This window comes from Symphalangus syndactylus, chromosome 13, assembly GCF_028878055.3.
Source record: "Symphalangus syndactylus isolate Jambi chromosome 13, NHGRI_mSymSyn1-v2.1_pri, whole genome shotgun sequence".
In the NCBI taxonomy this organism is placed as follows: domain Eukaryota; kingdom Metazoa; phylum Chordata; class Mammalia; order Primates; family Hylobatidae; genus Symphalangus; species Symphalangus syndactylus.
In genome coordinates, this window is record NC_072435.2 from 63,744,591 (window position 1) to 63,764,112 (window position 19,522).

A 19,522-nucleotide genomic window follows, 5' to 3' on the forward strand; every position below is an offset into this window, starting at 1 on the left:
CACCAAGCTCCTGGCATTTTTGAATGAGGAGAGGAGAGTGTAGATGGAGAAATAATTAAAGGGAAGTGTCGAAAGAAAGGGATGTGGCAAGACACATTTTGCATAATTCATCGATTTGCCTAGGACCATCTGGATGCCTAGTGATGAAATGTGAAGAAATACAGACAATTTGGTATTTTCCAACTATGTAACTCTAACAGGAAATTCCCTGTATTCTCCTATATTTAAATAAATTAAATATATGAGATGTGACAATAAATACAAGGGCAGTTTTTTTTAAGCAAACACACACGTATAGACACACAAATGAGCTATTATCCCTTTCAAAGTATTCACCCATTTTAATAATGCAAACCATTTTGGAAACTCCTCTTTTAAAATTGACACATATCTTTTGAAAAGCCAGTGCTAACACAATAGCATTCTTTTTGAAAGTGGATTTCATTTGTTGAAAGAGTCAAAAGTTGGCTGGGTGTAGTGGCTCACCCCTTTAATCCCAACACTATGGGAGGTAAAGGCAGGAGATTGCTTGGAGCCAGGAGTTCAAGATCAGCCTTGGCAACATAGCGAGACCCTGTCTCCACGAAAAAAAAAAAGTCACTGGCCTGGCCTAGCGCAGTGGCTTACACCTATAATCCCAGCACTTTGGGAGGCTGAAGTGGAAGGATTGCTTGAAGCCAGAAGTTCAACACCAGCCTGGGCAATATAGCGGGACCTCATCTCAATAAAAAATATAAAATTTTGAAAAAGTCACTTGGAGCTAAATTTGGCAAACATAGAGGATGATCAATAAGAATTTTCTATTTTTGGTCAGAAATGAAACATGACTCAGAAGTATGTGCTCTAGTATCACACTGGGCCACAATCCCTCTTCCCCCATTTTATTAGCTCTGTGAACATAAGCAAGTTATGAAATCATTATTTGCCTTGGTTCTCTCATCCATAAAATGCAGATGATAATAATACCTACCTGATAATGTTGCTACGAGATTAAATGACATAATGCATATAAAATACTTACATGGTACTGTAAGTATACATGGTAAGTAAGTATACACGGTACTGTATAGGGGCAGATGCCAAATAAATAGTAATGACGTTAGTGGTGGCAACAGCAATAATAGTAGAAGTGGCAGCAGGCACAGTAATATGTGGCTTGTAAACTTAAGGAGGCAATTTTTAAAACATATAGCCTCCCAACTAGCAAATTTCAATAACTGCACCAATTTGCATGTGTATTCTGACATATTTTTAATCTTCTTTTTTTGTTTCTTAACCCATTCTTATTTAAACTCAGATGGCACATATTTTCCGAAGAGCTCCCTCCAGTCAGTGAAGAATACTCAGAGAGGCACCTTCTGCACCAGTGGTTTAAAATTATTGTACCAATACATTAGAATTCATTAAGATGCTCTATTATCTAGACATGTCAAATTGTATGTCTTGTTAATTCACAATAAAGATGTATCAAGCAAATGCCAATCATTTTCTAAAAACTGCTAAAACAGATTAGATCAGTCACTGACTAAAATAGATCTACTCAATCAATATATAATTATTGACCATAAATTTGGGCTGTATGGGCTGGCCTCTGGGGTAACAACCAGACATATATGGATGAACCAAACAGATATAGCAGACCAACAGGAAGTTCTTGGATTCTCGAAACTACTTCCAGTTAAGGGACACACACACATACACACACACAAATACATAGGGCACCTCTGGAAGAACACTCAATACACTAGCAACAGTGATTGTCTCTGGGGAGCAATTATTTAATACTACTTTGAACTGTTCAAGTTACCTTATGCATGCATTACCTTTTCAACAAGTAAATAGAAGTTAAAAATTTAAACTTTTATATACAACAAAAAATGGAGTAGTTTCTTCAAACCTGCTATGCTGATTCACATCTATTTTAATGATGTGAAATCTTTGTGCTTACCTCTTCACTTAGAAGATTAAATCATTCACTTCTATATAATACTGTTATTGATCCCAGTCCATTAATTACTCCTAATTTCCCTTGTAAACACATAATAACAGCTGTGCAACCCGTCAGTCCACATGCCACGGTGATGGCCTGTTGAACTGCTTTGCTAAAGAATTTGGTCATGGAGGGGTTATCAGGATATTGTCATCTGTCTGGGTAACCATTTCCAAAGCTGGTGAGCAGAGTCTAAAGCCAACTCAGCATAGCCATTCAGCATCCTCCTCATCCATCAGCTGCATGTCTCCCCAAGGTGCTAAGCAATGACCTTCCTCCATGAACACTGAGGCTCATTTTCTTCTTTGAGGCTCATTGCTATGTTCTCAACTCCAGAGAGTAGTATGTCCTTCAGGTTTAAACTTGTCAAAAAAATCCATAAATCAATCAGCAAACATTTATAAATCATCTCCCACATTCAAGGTACTGTGATGGATGTTTCAGGGATGTCAAGAAATATAAAATGTGGTTTCTAAACTCTAAGAGTTTATTGTCTAGAGAACTAAAACACATAAACATTCAAAACATGGAAACATACAAGTAGAATACTAAAAGTACCAAATTAAGAGGTTAGGGAGGAAGAGGCAATAATATTTATCAAATGGCTGTGCACTGTGCTAGGTGCTTCACGTGTCCATTTCACTTAATCATCCTTCCAGTTCCACTTTGAACTCCATTTTATAGACTTGGAGGTGAAGAAAGTTGCCTAAAATCACACAGATGATCATGGCAGGGCCTGCATTTAAACTAAAGTAAGTCTGATTCCAAGGCCCTGCTCTTTTGAATCAAGCTTTGTCTTCCCAATATATACTACACTCCTCATAGAAAATAAGTGCTCTAAGGATTAATTGAAACAAGTTATCACTTTGAGTGGTAACATAAGGCATCATGAACAGGATGTGAAATTTGAGAAAAGCTTTTAACGGGTTAAAAACCCAAGGATGAGTAGAATGTTACAAGGTAAAAGGAAGGAAGAAAAATCTATTTCCATTTGTAAGAAAGTGCCTGTATTACAGTGCAGAGATGGAAGAGCCCAAGCTGGTGAGACGGCCATTTGGTGTTGTGCCTGATCTGGTTACCTGCTCATCTCAGCACAGGTATACAGCATGGTCCTGGAAGTGCAGAGGTGCTTCAGGGACCAGCCAACCCATGAATCAGTGGGCTTTTCTTGGGAGGCAGTATTCCTGCACATACAATAGGAAAGGCATGGGCCAAACAACTCCAAGCCTTATATCTTCTCAGGGATTCTTGGTGTATGTCAGTGGCCCATCATACAAGACCAACAATTTTACTTAATTATAGGTAATGAATATATTAAAATTAACATATAGATGTTTTGGAGTAGAATCCAGCATTAACATGGATTTTGTTAGTACAAGGTATTAATGTAGTGCCATGCTTGTAATGCGCCCCATGAGCTCTGGCCCAGACAGCTGGGATTCATAGTTTGTACTCCTCTCCCATTGGGGGTTTCTAAGGGTCAGGACTGAGAGGTGCTGGTATGGAGGAGACACACATGTGGCATAGCACATGATATTGTGGAGGCAAGAGGAGAGGAAAAGAGGGTCTATAATGGCCCTCCAGATCTCCATGTTCTGATGTCTGTTGTCATCCATACTCTCGTGTTGTTTGTTTCTTGCACTGACTAATGAATAAAGCTCTCATCAGGAACACTCCATGCGTTGCTAGGTCCTCACAGTCATCTTTGACTTTGCACTTTGTCTCCTATCCCACATCTGATCCATCAGCAAATCCTATTGTCTCTACCTTGTAAGTGTACCCAGAATCCAACAGCGTCCCCACCTGTACTGCCAACACTCCAGCCCAATGTTCACCGTCACTCCCCTGTTTCATTGCCACCGTGGCCTCCCAGTTGGCATCCTTACCTCTGCCCTTGCCTGAGAGAGTCTACTCTCCACAGCAGCCGGGGTGCTCATGTGATAACATGCGTCACATCATGAGGTCCCCAGGAACAGGCTATCCCCCTCAGAGTAAAAGCCCAGGACCTCCAAATCGCCTGCAAGGCCCCACCAGTCCTTTCCAACCACCCCATCTGTCCTCCCTTCTCTCACCATTACCCAGCCACATTGCCTGTTTACTGTTTCTGAGGAAGGCACCTCTCTCCTCAGGGCTCTTGTACATTCTGTTTGTTTTCCCTGACACGCCCTTGCTCAGATATCCATGTGGCATTACCCCTTCCGTCTCCAGACCTTGGCTCAAGTGTCACTTTTTCAGGGAGACCTTCCCTAACCATCCCCAACATGCTCTGTTATCTGCTCTGCTATCAACATCTGACAATCCACTTATTAAACATGTTTATTGCCTGCTTCCCTCCACCAAAATGTCAGTTCCATGAGGGTGAGGACTATTATTTCATTCATTCCCAGCTCCTTGAGCGATGCCTGATGCATCATTGGCATGCAACAAATAACAGTCGAATAAATTCATCTACCTGGTAGTCCTTGGCTGGAAAAAGTTTTTGATTTTTTGTCTTTATAAAGCAAAGATGAAACTAAACTGCCTGCCAAAAAGACAAAGAGAAATTACATTTAAATAAAACTTAAAACAAGTTGCAGAATTTGCATAGTTTAATCTCATTTTCAGTTTTTAAATTATATGTGTGGGTATATATTATTGAACACTAACTGTATGCTAGCAGCTTGATAAACAGACTATACATGGGCTACGTACTATACTGTTATATAAATGTTCATAATTGCATAATAAAAGCACTGGAAAACACATACCAAACTGTTAGCAAGTGGGAGTGAGGTTTGAGGGAGTGAGAGAAGACTAGCTTTTACTTTACACCATTCTTCACTAATTGAATGCTTTACAATGGAAATATTTATAAATACAAAAAGAAAAACATCTGAAGAAACTCAATATCAGCGCCATTTCTATTGAAAAATTTTCTTCTTGCAGTTTTAACTTCTCACAGAATCCTTTCCTTTGGACTTGAGGCCTCTGGGCCTGTGCTAATTGCACTCTCTCAGGAATTCGTCCTTGGCGACCACAGAAAATATTACAGGTGTCTGTGCTACCCAGAAAGCAAAGGGTTCTGGTGCTTTCTTTTTTCCTTTGAGTTACATTGCAACTGGCACAGTTATGAAATGAGAAATATTACATACAAGATTGCCACAATCCCCATTTTTGGCCTATCTTTATGTCCCATACATTCTTTTAAGATTTCTATCGCCTCAGTATTGTCGATTTCCACATCCACAGCCTAACAACGTGGTGCAACCGCCCTTTGCGACGCCGAAGACCAACAGAAGGATGCTGCCCTGCTGCAGTTTCACAGCACACCGGGTCTTTCCGCTTCAGCTGGACAGAGGCCCAGCCAGGCCGTAGGGAGGATTCCGAAGGTCTGTCTGCAGAGGCCCGGCCTCTCAGACCGAGAAGGCTCCACCCAGGCAGGAAAGGACACTGTATGTGGGGCAGTGGGCCTGGGCCCCATGGCTCGTGTTTGTTGCTGAGTTGGGCAATGTGGGCTGCGGTTCACAGGGCAATAGAGACTTCACCACCTATCACATCGGGGCTGGTGCAGTGAGGAGGGCTGCTTCAGCCTCTCGGTGACCACGCCCTTTCCCAGGCTGGGCCCACAGGAAGTCGGGCCGGGAAGGGAGGAGGCGCTGCGAGCTGTGGGAACCACACCGGCTCCTTCACTGCTGACAAAGATCTACTCCACCCCCACTGAGAAACTAGCTCAGAACCAGCTTTCCTCCTCCTCTGCAGCCCTCATGCCCTGAATGGCTGACTTGGGGGATGTTTACACTCATTTTTTTTCATACTTAAGGGGGTGTGGGTGCCAGATCAACTTGCTCACCACTCAGACCGCACACAAGAAGCCTTATGTTGAAACTTGTTCAACCTCCAGTAATCAAGTCACGCAAGTGGAGAAAACTAGATAGCATTGCACACACACATATACATACACAGGCATATATAGACACATATATATCCATATATGTGTGTATATGTGTGTGTGCAATTATCTTTATACATATATTTAAAATTTTTATATATATATATATACACACACACACATATATATAATTTTAATGCTAATAATGCTTGCCAAATGCTTGGTTTCAGTTGACTGTTGGTGGAGTGTACAACCGTGGTACCACCTCTCTGAAAGGCAATTTGACAACAGATATCAAAAGCCTTAAAGGTTTTCATATCCACAGTAATTCCACTTCAAGAATTTAATTTAAAGAAACATAAAATGTATATACAAGGTTGTTCCTTCTAAGGTTACATCTACAAGTGTAGACTACTTTAAAGCCATTCATAATAATCTTTTGGAAGGTTTTTAAGGGGATAAAAAAGTCACCATAATAAATGAAAATCCCTACATTTATATAAAAATGGACACAGTCTCACATAAAAATATGTGTGTGCGTATGTATATATGCATGTGAGTGTTTCTGTGTACATAGAGAGAAGGAGCACTTCCTTTCTCTTGAACTACGCTCTGCCCTTGGCTTCCAATCACTGCATTCTTTCCTAGTTTTCTTCCTAGTCCACTGGCTGCTCCTTTGTTCTCCCATATTGCATCCTTCTCCTCTTCCCAACCAATCCATATTGGAGGGCTCAACCTCTGTCCTCAGACCTCCTGGCCATCTACATGTCACTCCTGAGACCATCTCCTCTACATCCTCTCTATGCTGATAATCCGCCAGATAAAATCTCCCTGCCTGTCCTCTTCCCCTAAGCTCCCGACTAGAAATCCTCGCTCAGGTGTGAAATTCTTAGTTGGCCTTCTTATATCCAAAATGGAACTTTTGATTTCCATTACTGTCTCCTCCCCCTCACACACACCCACACCTGCTTCCGTCTCATTGTTTCCCATCTCAGTAAATGGATCATCATTTCACAAGAGATGGGACTAGAAACCAGGGCATCATACGCTTGATGCCTTCCTTCTTCTCTCATACCTTACATCCAACCCATTAGTAGCAAGTCCTGTTGTCTCTATGTTCAAAATATGCACCACATCCAGCCCCTCTCCTCATCAGCACTGCCTCTGCCGCCAGCATCTCTCCCCTAGACTTCTATGAGAGCCTCCCCGTTAGTCTCCCTGAATTCACACTGCCCGCCTACAATCTGCTCTCCATAAAGCAACTAATGATCCTTTTACAAAATAAATTACATCAGAAGGCATGAAACCTATAAACAAAATGTTAGAAGTTATCCAGGAAGGATGAGATTATGGGCTGTTCTTATTTTATTCCGTCTGGTTCTCTACTATTTGTCAAATTTCTAACAGTAAACACATTTCACTTTTACCAGTAAGAAATCAAAATGTTGTTTTGAAGAAAACAAAATTACAGGTTTCAGGCTGATAGGGTAGGAGTTTAGCTGCCATGAATCAGCCCTGACAAACCAATACCAAGCAAGCTACAGAGCAGTAATGAGTTCCCAACCTCCAGAGGCAGCAGCAAGAAGCAAGGAAGAATGTCCTAAACCAAGACAGCAAATATATGGCACTTGTGGTGCCACTTCTGCCTTGTATACACATAACAGAAATCACTAAATGACTGGCACCATTGCCAGCTGAGCCTGGATGCAGCCTCACATCCTTCTTAACACAGAGGCAGCCACTATCATTCAATTAGGGTTGACACTTACATATTTACCATCTGTAATAAGCATTCTATCCCAGGATTGTGGAGTTAAATTATTATGCTCCTTTATAAATGAATATAATGCACTCAATATTTTCAAGTTACTTTTACATCTAAAATCTCATATACCTTCACAAAACCTCAGAAGGTAGGAAGAGCAGGTATTTTTTTAATTTTTATTTTTACTTTAAGATCTGGGGTACATGTGCAGGATGTGCAGGTTTGTTACATAGGTAAATGTGTACAATGGTGGTTTGCTGCACCTATCAACCCATCACCTAGGTATTAAGCCCAGCATGCATTTGCCATTTTTCCTAATAAGAGCAGATATTTTTACCCCCCTTTTAATAGAATAGAGGGCCACAACAGTTAAAGTCACAAAGCAAAGCCCTGGTCTCCTCATGGCCACACTCCCCTGTGCTTTTCTGTGGTTCCCATAAACCTCTGCAGGCTCTGAGAGAGGTCAGAACCTCATATCACAGCAGAGATAAATGTAGGGGCCAAGGATAGCACCAAACCTGGACAGAGACGGGCCACAAGTGTTGCGTAGTCCGTTACTACTGACAACTTTGAAAATAAATAGTGAAGAAACAGATGAAGGGACATTCACAAATTTCATAACAAAAGCCATTATCGTCTTCAGGGGCAGGGCCTCTAGAAGCCAAACATGTTTGTTGGTCACCATAGCAACCATGAACTGCCTGCCACCCGTCCATCTGACCTATTCTGAAGTAGCTTTTTTTAAGGACTCCCAAGCCTGCAAAGAATAGATTGCTCAATTGGCTTTAGCATCTTTTCACACTTTGCTGTTCCCTTCTCTGCAGTTGTACACACGTTCAATGCCCAAGAAAAATGAAGCATCCACATGACCGCCACGAAGCAGAATTCAAATTTCCACTGTTGTCCCATCTCTGTCTGAAGTAAGCTGCTTACTCCATAAGCCACTAAGCAATTCTAATTGCTGTCAGAGATAGTTTGACCCCTGTCCTTGGCAAGCCAGTTCATGAAACTCCTAGGGCAGGAAATAAGTGGAGAAAACTCATATTCCCAAAGGAATGGGTGTGGTGCTTTCAAACAGAAGAGGCTGTCATGAAGATTCCTCTTTCTGTAACAGGCAGGACCACGTGGCAACATCAGCAATTAGAGAAGTTTGTCTTCTCTTCAGTCCCCACTTTGACTTCCTTCTCCTCACACATACACATCACCCTCCCATTGATAGCTCCACCTGCTCCCCACCCTCCTAAGGCATTCTCTGCCTCCCCTCTTCAGATCCCAAAGGTTGGATCCTTTATATTATTTTCTCACCTTTATGCCTTTTTTGTAATAAAATACTCTGTCTCTTTGGTGGATATGCAAGTGAGAGAGCCATCCTTTGACCAGTGAATTTTTCTGATATTACAATAAGACTAATCCTGATCCAAACTCGTTCTACATATTTTCTATTTCTTTCTTTATTTATTTATTTATTTATTTTTGAGACGGAGTTTCGCTGTTGTTGCCCAGGCTGGAGTGCAATGGTGCAATCTCGGCTCACTGCAACCTCTGCCTCCCAGGTTCAAGTGATTGTCCTCCCTCAGTCTCCCGAGTAGCTGGGATTACAGGCATGCGCCACCACGTCTGACTAATTTTGTATTTTTAGTAGAGACGGGGTTTCTCCATGTCAGTCAGGCTGGTCTCTAACTCCCAACCTCAGGTGATCAGCCCACCTCGGCCTCCCAAAGTGCTGGGATTACAGGCCACCACGTCCTCCCCACTCTTTCTACATATTTTTGATGCAGGGGTGGAGTGGGGGTAAAGGAAATGTAGAGTCCCTGGATCGTGCTGCCAGCCCCACCTCCTTTAACCTTATTCCGCCCCCATCTGCCTTAAGACCACAGCCCCCAGGATCCAGAGAACTTTGCTGCAAGAATGTCTTTACCCTGCCCCCAGCCACTCCACCCACCCCTACTCTTGGCAAAGGACAGCCTAAGACCTTCAGATGTGCTGGGTGACAGTGATTACACCGTAGTGCACACCACTGCCGAATAAATGATGGGCTGAAGTCTGAATCCCAGGACTGGAACACCGTGCTGGTCCTCCCACTTGTTAATGATATGAGTGGATTCTAATTTCTTCTTCAGGATAATAATTGCTACCAAGTACTGTGTGCCCATATGATATTAATCTAGCACCGTCAGAGAATACCGTGAATGCCAATTATAGATGCTAGAGAGGCAAAGGGAGATGAGAGAAACAAAGTGTGGTTTGGCTGAATGAAAGCTATACTGTATCAATAAATTGTTTATAGGGTGTTCCTTATTGCCATGCAACCCAATAATAATTAGGTGCTCTATTCAAAATGTGCCACACTAAGTTTGTTGTAAATTTAATTCAGTTATAACAACCGGATCTATGCTGGGACATTTGCTCACAATCAAAACAAAACAAAAAAAGGACACCCTTCATCCCCCTTCCGGGAAGAAAAGAAATGGTATCTCTAACATGCCTCATGTTACAGTCTCCTGAGTTGTCCAGCTCCCCATTTGCACTTTTCTGTATTACTCTGTGCTACTCACAAACCTCCCAGCTCCGTGGATCCCATAAATTCCCAGGTTTGCTCAAGGGCCCGGACTCGGCAAAGGGAAATAGGTCCCTCTGAGCAGACAATGATGTGGCTTAACTGTGCTGACAAATGCTGATCAAATGGCTGGCATTCCCCAGTGGGAAGGGAAGGCAAAGAAAGGGAAGCAGGCAGCAAGCAGGTGGGTGAGAAGGAAGTTGTTTGCAGTTGAAATGGTCGGTGACAAGATATTCCCATAAACCACCAGATGTCATTCAGATCTACTGTCATCCTAAAAATGGCAGCTCCGGAGCCTGCCTGTTTCAGGAGCGAGGTTTCACATCTGGATCAGCCACTAGGCTGGATGTCAAAACACAAGGAGACATGATAACTCGGGGAGTGTAGTCATATGTTTGCTGCCTGATAATCATAGGGTCCCAAAACAACAGGCTTGGAAGGAGTCTAGTCCCCCACACCCAGCAGGGAGTATTCGGTCATAGGGTTAAGAAAAAACCATGCACAAGAACTCACCATGTGGATTCCCTGCTCCCAACTCCACTCCCACTCACAAATATTTTAGACATACTCTGCAGGGCAGGGAGGCGTATCCCAGTGTCCCATCGAAGCAAAACTATCATGGGCCTCCCACTGCCCTAAGAGTGAAATCCAAACCCATGACCAGGGCCTGAAAGGCCTGGCAAGCCTCTCCTGGTCCCTCTGCCCCCTTGTTCACCCGACTCAGCCCCTCTGGGCTCCTTTCCACCCCTTTTCCCTCTCTCAGAGCCTCTGTACATGACGTTCCCTCCGCCTGTACCTCTGACACCACCTATCCTCACAAACAGCCCCAGTTCTGCACACATGTCCCAGGGCCTTCCGCTCCTTCAGTCACCCAGCCAATGCTATGGAGGCCCACAATGGTCAGGCACGGCAGTGAACAGCAAAGCCCTGCCCTCGTGGAGCTTACATTCAGGTTGGAGGAGACTGGAAATAAACAAATAAACCAGGAAAGAGTATAATATTCTGTCAGCTGGTGGTAAGTACTGTGGAGATGAAAGCATGGCAAGGAGTGAAGGGGGTAAGCAAGAGTGAGGGAAGGGGTACTACTTCCTTATCAAAATATCTTTCCCGAGGTTCTCTCTCTTAGCCTTCATCTATTTCCTTCCTAATGCCCATCACAATGTGTAACTTTCTACTGTATGGGTTGGTTTGTTGTTGTTTTTAATGTCATCCCCACTAGTATGTGAAGTCCATGTACGTAGGAACTACTGCTGCCTTGTTTTTCCGTGTTTCCCAGCACTTATGGCTGGACTAGTAGGTCCCTGATAAATTTGTTGGATGAATGGAGGAAGGAAGGCAGGAAAGAATTGAGGGAGGGAGGGAAAAAGGGAGATGGGGAGGGAGGGAGAGGCTGAGAACCACGGAGAGAAGCAAAGAAATCAGAGAGCCAAGAAAACGGCAAGGTGAGTGAGAAGATGGTCTTGGTGGACATGGCCCTCAGAGGGCAGTGTGTGCAGGCACAATGCACGTGTGTGTGTGTGTACACATGTGTGTGTGTGTGCGTGTGTGTGTGTTGATGGAAGGGTAGGAAATGCAAGTGGAGGTTGCCCTAGGTCCTTTTAAAGAGTTTGAAATAGAATAAACAGCAACTGAAGAGTTGTCTCACTCCCCTAAAAGGAGAAAACATGCTCAGAGTGATTAAATATGCTATCCAAGGTTGCACAGCCTGAGGGAGTGATAACCAGGAAAGTTTGCCCTCCACAAACTGGAGCTGAAACACTGCCCTTGGAAGGGAGTGAGAACAGGGGCAAGTGTTGGCCTGGGTACTCGGTGCTGCTGCCTCTGGGAGCTCCAGGTTCTTCAAGAGATTTTAGTGGTTGAGAAGGAAGTGACCTTGGTGAGGGTAGGTGAAATGGGCATTTCATAAATTGCTGGTGCCAGTAGAAATTGATAACACTTTGAGAAGGCAGTTAGGCACCGAGCATTAGGAATTTCAAATGCTGAGTGACTTTGAAATTTTGCTTTAGGTATTGTAAGGGAATACTCCAAAAGATGAAAAAATTTTATGCCCAAAGATATTCAGATATTTATAGCAAAATTATTCATAATTTGCAAGAAGCTAAACCACCTAAAATGTCTAAACGTCCAACAATAGAAGATTAATAAGCAAGAGTATGTCTACTTGATGGAATAGTATGCAGTTATTAAAAATGAAGTATATGAAGATTGGGTAAAAGTGAAAATACTTCATACAAAGTTAAGTAAAAAGAATTAAGATTAATATTTTTACATGATATGATCTATAACATTGCATTTGCACAATTATTATATCTATGTAAAATAGAAAACACAGTGTAGACCAGGAGTGGTGGCTCAGCCTGTAATTCTAGCACTTTGGGAGGTCGAGGCAGGTGGATCACCTGAGGTGAGGAGTTCCAAGATCAGCCTGGCCAACACGGTGAAACCCGGTCTGTACTAAAAATACAAAAATTAGCCAGGCGTGGTGGCACGTGCCTGTAATCCCAGCTACTCGGGAGGCTGAGGCAGGAGAATTGCTTATCCCCGGAGGCAGAGGTTGCAGTGAGCTGGGATCATGCCACTGCACTCCAGCCTGGGCGACAGAGTGAGACTCTGTCTCAAAAAAAAAAAAAAAAGTGATTAAAGCAAAATTAAGAGGAAATGTTTCTAGCACACCATAAAAATATACCATTTTTGTCAATTAAAAACAAATTTTAATAAAGAAAATATTTTTAAAATATAAATAATGGTCAATCTAAATTCTCTTTGGCCACTCTTTATTGAGCTGTGTGCCATGAGCCAGGGGCTGGGCTAATCACTGAGGTTAGAAAGATGCCCTCACCACAAAGAAGCACTAAAATACTGCATGATGAGCTACATGACGAGAGAAATGAATGGGTTTTTGAAGCACACAAGAGGACCTCCAAACTCAGATTTGGTAGAGAAAAGGGGAAGGACAGTCAGGAAAAGTTTTTTAGGGGAAATACTATCTAAATGCTGAATCAAAGAGAAAATGTATGAAAAAACAGATAAACAGACAAGGAAACAGAGTAAAAGACAGAAAGAATAGACCCAAGAAAGGTGGCGAGGTTTCCAAGCAGAGTGAATCTGAGAAGGTGCAGCTTGTTTGAAGAATTGAAGGAAATTCCATTTGGCACAAGCGTAATATGATAGGGGGTCGGGGTGGGGCTAGGAAACTGAAGACATAAGCAGAGCCAATCCTGTGGAGCAGTTTGGACACTAAAAGCAACAGGAAGCCTTTGAGGTGTTTTCAGATCTGTGTTTTAGAAAGATCTCTTCCTGGCGCTGTGACTGGATTGGATGCAAGGCTGGAGAGAATGGTGCAGCTTTAAAGCTATTTGATAATCCAGGAGAAAGAGAAGGGTGGATTTGTGTTTGGGCAAAGGGACTGTGGGTAGTTTTTCTTTTCTTTTCTTTTCTTTTTTTTTTTTTTTTTTCAGACGGAGTCTCGCTCTGTCGCCCATGCTCGAGTGCAGTGGCGAGATCTCCGCTCACTGCAAGCTCCGCCTCCCAGGTTCACGCCATTCTCCTGCCTCAGCCTCCCGAGTAGCTGGGACTACAGTCGCCCACCACCACGCCCGGCTAATTTTTTTGTATTTTTTTTGTAGTAGACACGGGGTTTCACCGTACTAGCCAAGATGGTCTCGATCTCCTGACCTCGTGATCCGCCCTCCTCGGCCTCCCAAAGTGCTGAGATTACAGGCGTGAGCCACTGCGCCCAGCGGACTGTGGGTAGTTTTTCTACCTTCATATTTTCTAGCATTTCCAAACTTCTTTTAATGAGCATGTGTTATTTTCATAATGGGAAAAAAATAACATGGTTTAAGGAAGATGAACCTTATACTGTTCTGCCTGAAAGTCCCTCAGAGCCTTTGGGACTTGCTAAGCCAGGGGCCTCTGTGTCTGTACAAGAACTCACACCCACATGCTGACCCATAATGTCTCAGGTTCTGCCCACAGTCTACACTGAGAGGGTGTAATTTTCCATAGGCCAGGGACTCAAGTAAAAGCAGAAGTTGGCAGATGTAACAGCAACTGAGTGGGAAGAGAGAAGAGAGAGGGCCTCCAACTCATACATAAAATCCAAGCGTTCATTCATTCATTTATCTATTCATAAATATTAAGCACCCACTGTGTACCAGGCACTGTTCTAGACGCTGCAGATACAGAAGTAAACAAAATGACAAAGTCCTAGTTACGCATTCTAGGAAATAAGATAGACCGTCTATGAATACAAATTCAGCTAACTGTACTCCCTCCCTCATTTGAAGAGGTAGAGCCACATGCCATACTGCTATTTACTGACAAGAGTGGTTTAGGAAACTTTGAGAGGTAATTACAGGTTTGATGACTCATAGCCATACTAAATGTGGCACCTGTAAACAGAGACCTATGCGTGCCATGGTGTTTGTGACTGGGTTGGCTGGGTTGGGTAACACTGTTTCTAGAACAGGGCTTTCAGTATCGATTTCATACGTACCTATGTACACTTACAAATGTAACTCAAACCTCGCCTGATCTGGCCAGCCAGTGAGTACAAATGAGCTTACACTAAAATAACAGCACACATTTTAGTAATGTGTTCTCCCAACCACATAAATGGAGACCTTTGCAATCTTTTCTCCCATGCTTATATTTGGGAGCATCCAAGGGCATCTCGTGTGTTCACAAACACGCTTCTTATTTATTTTCTAGCAACCCGGCTACAGAAATAGCCATTTGGAGCAGCTTCTCAGCCCAGCCCTTTGTAGGCATTCTGTTCTCTTGCCCAGGAAGCAGTTTAAGAAATCCCCCAAACTACAGCTCTGGGGACAGAAAAACTCTCTTCTGTGGAGAAAGTATCCCTTTCCCCTAACACTGTGGAAAGACTGAGCTGAGCCAGTTCAGGTCAAGTGTTAGGACTCTGTAAGCACTAGCTCTAGAAGCAACTAACAATGTCTGGGTTTACCCTGAGCAATGTTGCTTGTGAATCTTTGTCTCAGGGAGTTCCTTGTAAAAATCAGCACCTTCGGCTTCCGCCTGCAGACCCCTCTCTACTGAGCACAAACCTAGTTCACAGGCTGGTCTGGGGAGCAGCCTCATGGTGCCTTCTCCACATTCTCAGCTCCAAGCCCCAGACACAAATCTCCCCTGGGGTCACCAGACAGGCCTGGGCATGGCTAAATCTCAATTAAAGGCAAACAGGATGGAGAAAAATCAGTTTTAAAAAGATCAGGCAAGGTTTAGGAGAATATGAGGGCAGAAAAATCCATCCCATACCACTGAGAAAGGAGGACTTTACAGAGAAGAGAGCAGGCTGGAAACAGCATTAAGCCACTCAGGACATGGTGAATCAGAATGCAAATGGACCGACCCAAATAGTTACCTCCTCCCCATGCTGCTGGGTCCACTCTGTCTCACACATAACCCTCTGTCTTAGAACTGCTGTAGAGGACAGAAGGCCTCAGAGAACCAGGAATGGAAGACAGAAGAGAGATTGCCAGGAACCATTTCTAAATTTTAATTCTGTAAGTTATAATCCAAGTTTTCTTTGATAGCAAGTTTTCCCCTGGAGAGACAGGTTAAGGGACCTTTCAGATGACACCTTCTGTCCCTTCCTCAGCGCTAGAAGGTCAGTTCAGGAACCTACTGTTAGTTCCCATGCCCTTGATTGAAGTTAGCAATGTACAGAAATAGACTCAAATCCCCCTTCAAGCTGGAGATCCTGGAGAGAATGCCCAGAGACAGAATGGGCCATCTCCAAGGCCAACTCAAATGCTGCCTGCTCCATAAAGCCCATCTGGAGCTCTCACTTTCAGATCCATACTCCTTCATCTTTTTCTCCTTCTTATTAAGCTCTAGGAGACGTTGTTTTTGGCTCCCTTCACCCTGTGGTGTAGTGATTAACCTCTCCTGTGGCAGATGGCAGACCTCATTGCAGCATCCCTGCAGCCCCATGCAAAGCCTCCCTCCTGTAACAGACACTTGGTAGGCAATTATTGAGTCAAGTATGGTCCCAGAGAACTACTTATGAAGATGACTCCTGCAGAAATGGTGAGGGATTTTCTGGCACTGTCTTTTCTGAAGTCCCTGCTGGCACATATTAATGTAATTGTCAGGATGTTTTCCAAAAGGGATAATGGCCTATCCAGAACTGATACCCAGCCAGTTCAAATCTCTGCTGCATAAAGGCCTACACCTGTTCTGATTAGCCAGGGCCTTCTCCTTGGTCACTCCCCCACACTCCTATGGTCTAGGTTCTCTGGACTCCCCACCGCCTTTGCATACTCTCTTCCTTCTTCCTCCATTAGGCAGCCCATATGCATCCTTTGAAGCCCAGCTTAACAGTGGCCTCCTGTGTGGAATCCCTCTGGCCTCTCCTCCCAGCGGAGTGAACACTCTTTCCTCTATGTTCCCTAGCACCCTGCACACTCCCATGCAGCCCTTCTTCTATGTTGAGATTGTTTTTGTTCCCAGCCCCCCAACTTATGCGAGCTTACGTTTCACTCGTCTTGGCAGATCCAGCAAAACACATTGCCTGGCAGAAGCAGGAACTCAACAAATGTTTCTTGAATGAATGAATGAATGAATGGGCATGACTCTTGCAAATGTTTTCTAAAAAAGATGGCAAGGAAATCCCCTGAGACACTCAAGATTAACATTCCTATTAGTTTGTTATATAAAGATTCATGTCTTGCTTTTTAAATTTAAAAATAATAAGGGCTAGAATTGAGGCCTTGCTAGGTGCTGAGTGTTTTACAAGCATTGTCTTGTTAGAATCCGAACAACCACGTGAGGCAGAGATAATTTTTACTTTGTTTTACAGTTGAATTAACAGAAACTGAGAAAGGTTAAGAAATGTGTCCAGATGCATATAGTTGGTAAGTGGGACTGTGTTTGGCTTGAAAGCCTGTGCTCTTGACTATCTCACTTTCCGTCTAATACACATTACAGTCAGGACATTTTCCTATGTCATTAAGCTATTTTTAATGCCTTTATTACATAAAGGAGAAGCTTCTACACATGACTGACTGTAGTGCCTTATTACTCAAAGTGCGGTGCACTCACCAGGCGCGCTCACCACTTGGGAGCTTGTTAGAAATGCAGGATCTCAGGTTCCATCCCAGATGTACTTATTTAATCTGAGTCTGCATTTTAGCAAGATTCTTAGTGACATGTAAGTACATTGAAGTCTGAGAAGCGCTGGTTTCTATCAGGAATCAGCAGACCACAGCACACGGGCCACTCTAGCTGCCCCCGCCCCCACTCCGTTTTTGTATTGCCCTGAAGCTAAGAATGGTTTTTACCATTTCAATGGTTGATAATTTTTCAGAAAAGGAATACTATTTTGTAACACGTGGAAATTATATGAAATTCACATTTCAGTGTCCATAAATGAAGTTTTATTGAAACAAGTTCATTTATTCACATACTGTCTATGCTTTCTTTTGTGCTGCAACAGCAGACTTGAGTAGTTACGATGGACTGTGTGGCCCACAAAGATATTTACTATCTGGTTGTTTATGGGAAAAGTTGGTCAACCCCTTTCTAACTCTATCCCTCATCTGTCACCCACAGCTCTATGGTTCAGAATGCAAGTGGAAAAAAGAGCAACCATCATGTGGGAAGACTAAGAGGGAAAGAGCATCCCAGTGAGACCCAGATTTCAGCTGAGGCCTGGGGGCTGAGGGAATCTACCATGGGGTAAAAGTCCAGAGGGTAGAGGAAATGGGGGTGAACATGAGGTGTGGTAAGGCAGGGGTGAGGAGGCAAAACAATGAAAACATGAGAGTAGAGGAGAGTATGGATGACTTTGGAGGCAGCTCCTCAAAGGTAAGCGTGGAAGGCTGGCCAAGGCCAAGGATAAAAGATCAGTGCAGGTTTTAGCCTCAATTTTTGCCCACAAAGCCTCAATTTTCTTAAGGCTGCTGCAAGCTGAAGGGTTGGGTGGTATCCACGTAGTTGAAATTGACAGACTTTTCCTAATGTCTCCAAGCTGTGAGGGCGAAAAGTATTCTCATCCCTAAGAGGAAATGCTAAACTTGATGTGTACAAGGATGAAATTAACTAGCTTTCTATCCTGAAATGGAAGCTGTAGCTGCCTGCATAAGGAGCTTGTTACATATGCCAACTCCCAATCCCACCCTGAGACAGTCTGATTCAATGGGAATTTGTATTTTAACAAGCATGCTACATAATTCCGATCCTTTGAGAAACGCTGCCTCTGTGAATGAGAGAACTCAAGCCTCTGGAAGGAGTTAGCTGCAGCTTGAGAAGGTGATGCTTTTAAAAGCAATCGTTTATATGGGTGAAGGTTTTCTGTTTTCTGGAGCTGTGTAGGACTTCAGGAAGAGCCAGTGGCATTAGAGAGGAATTTATAGGCTCTATCTGCTAATGAGCTGGGGGCAAGCAGAATGCTGCAGGCATCTGAGAAACCCGCAGAAAGGCATTAGCTAAGAGAGGTGTCCGAGGAGCTTAGGACTGACACTAAGGGTCCTAATCCAAAGAATGCCATCAAGTAAGACGTGGAGCACACGATGGCCAAAGAACAGAAATACCTGCCTCTCCCTAATGATGTGAAGATCTCAAGTGATACTTAACGTATTAGGGTGCTCAGAGTTCAGGGTCACCCTAGGCAGGTGGCAGATCTCATATGTACTTGCAGTTGTCTCAGTTTTGTTACATTTCATCCCTACTCCCACCATTCCCACAGTCTATATGACTGCATATATATATAATTTCCCTCAGGTGCTAGATGGGGGCTTGGTACCAAGTAAATTATGACATGGGCCCCCAAGGAATCTCTGACACAGGAGAGACACACAATGACAACTTATTTTTCACGGGTTACAAAAATAAAAATATCAGGTGGCGTGAATACAAGGCATTGTCTCATGAATTAATAATTTAGTTTCCTAAAAAAGATGGATAGGCAAAAGAAGGACAGGATGGGAAATTAGTGCTTGTTTTAATATGCTTTGGAGCTGCCATGGAAAACCAGTTGTCTTCTCCGTTTTTCTGTGTTTCCTGGAAATCATGCTGGAAGCAACCAGATTTGAGGCACAGCATGAAACATCTGTCCTGTTTTGGCTTCTCATTGAGATGTTCGTTCAGCTTTTGCATACAGCACCTTGCTGCCTTGAGACAAAATTTTAAAAACAAAAAACAAAAAAACATTGCCAGGCTTTTTAAGCTATTGTGCAGGGTTGCTATTAGGAACTCACTGCACTTAGACTCTCCAGCCCACCCAGGAATACAGGTCTGACCCTTAAGGATAGTAAATCAGGGAGTGAAATCCAAGAAAGGCTGACACTCCCTGTGCAGTTATTTTTCAACCCAGAGGCT

The 19,522-nt window shown here is 43.3% G+C and overlaps 1 protein-coding gene across 2 annotated transcripts in view; it reads right to left on the reverse strand.

Annotated features, from left to right (window-relative positions):
* Positions 1–2,219: 2,219 nt before the first annotated feature.
* Positions 2,220–19,522, reverse strand: part of LOC134732029 (uncharacterized) — a 127,194-nt gene continuing 109,891 nt past the window's right edge. For both annotated transcript variants that reach the window (XR_010114874.1, XR_010114873.1), the window contains 2 exons: positions 4,443–4,511; positions 2,220–2,352 (listed from right to left, as the gene is read on the reverse strand). The gene's annotated coding sequence lies outside the window, so the exon portion shown is untranslated. The remainder of the gene's footprint in view (positions 2,353–4,442; positions 4,512–19,522) is intronic.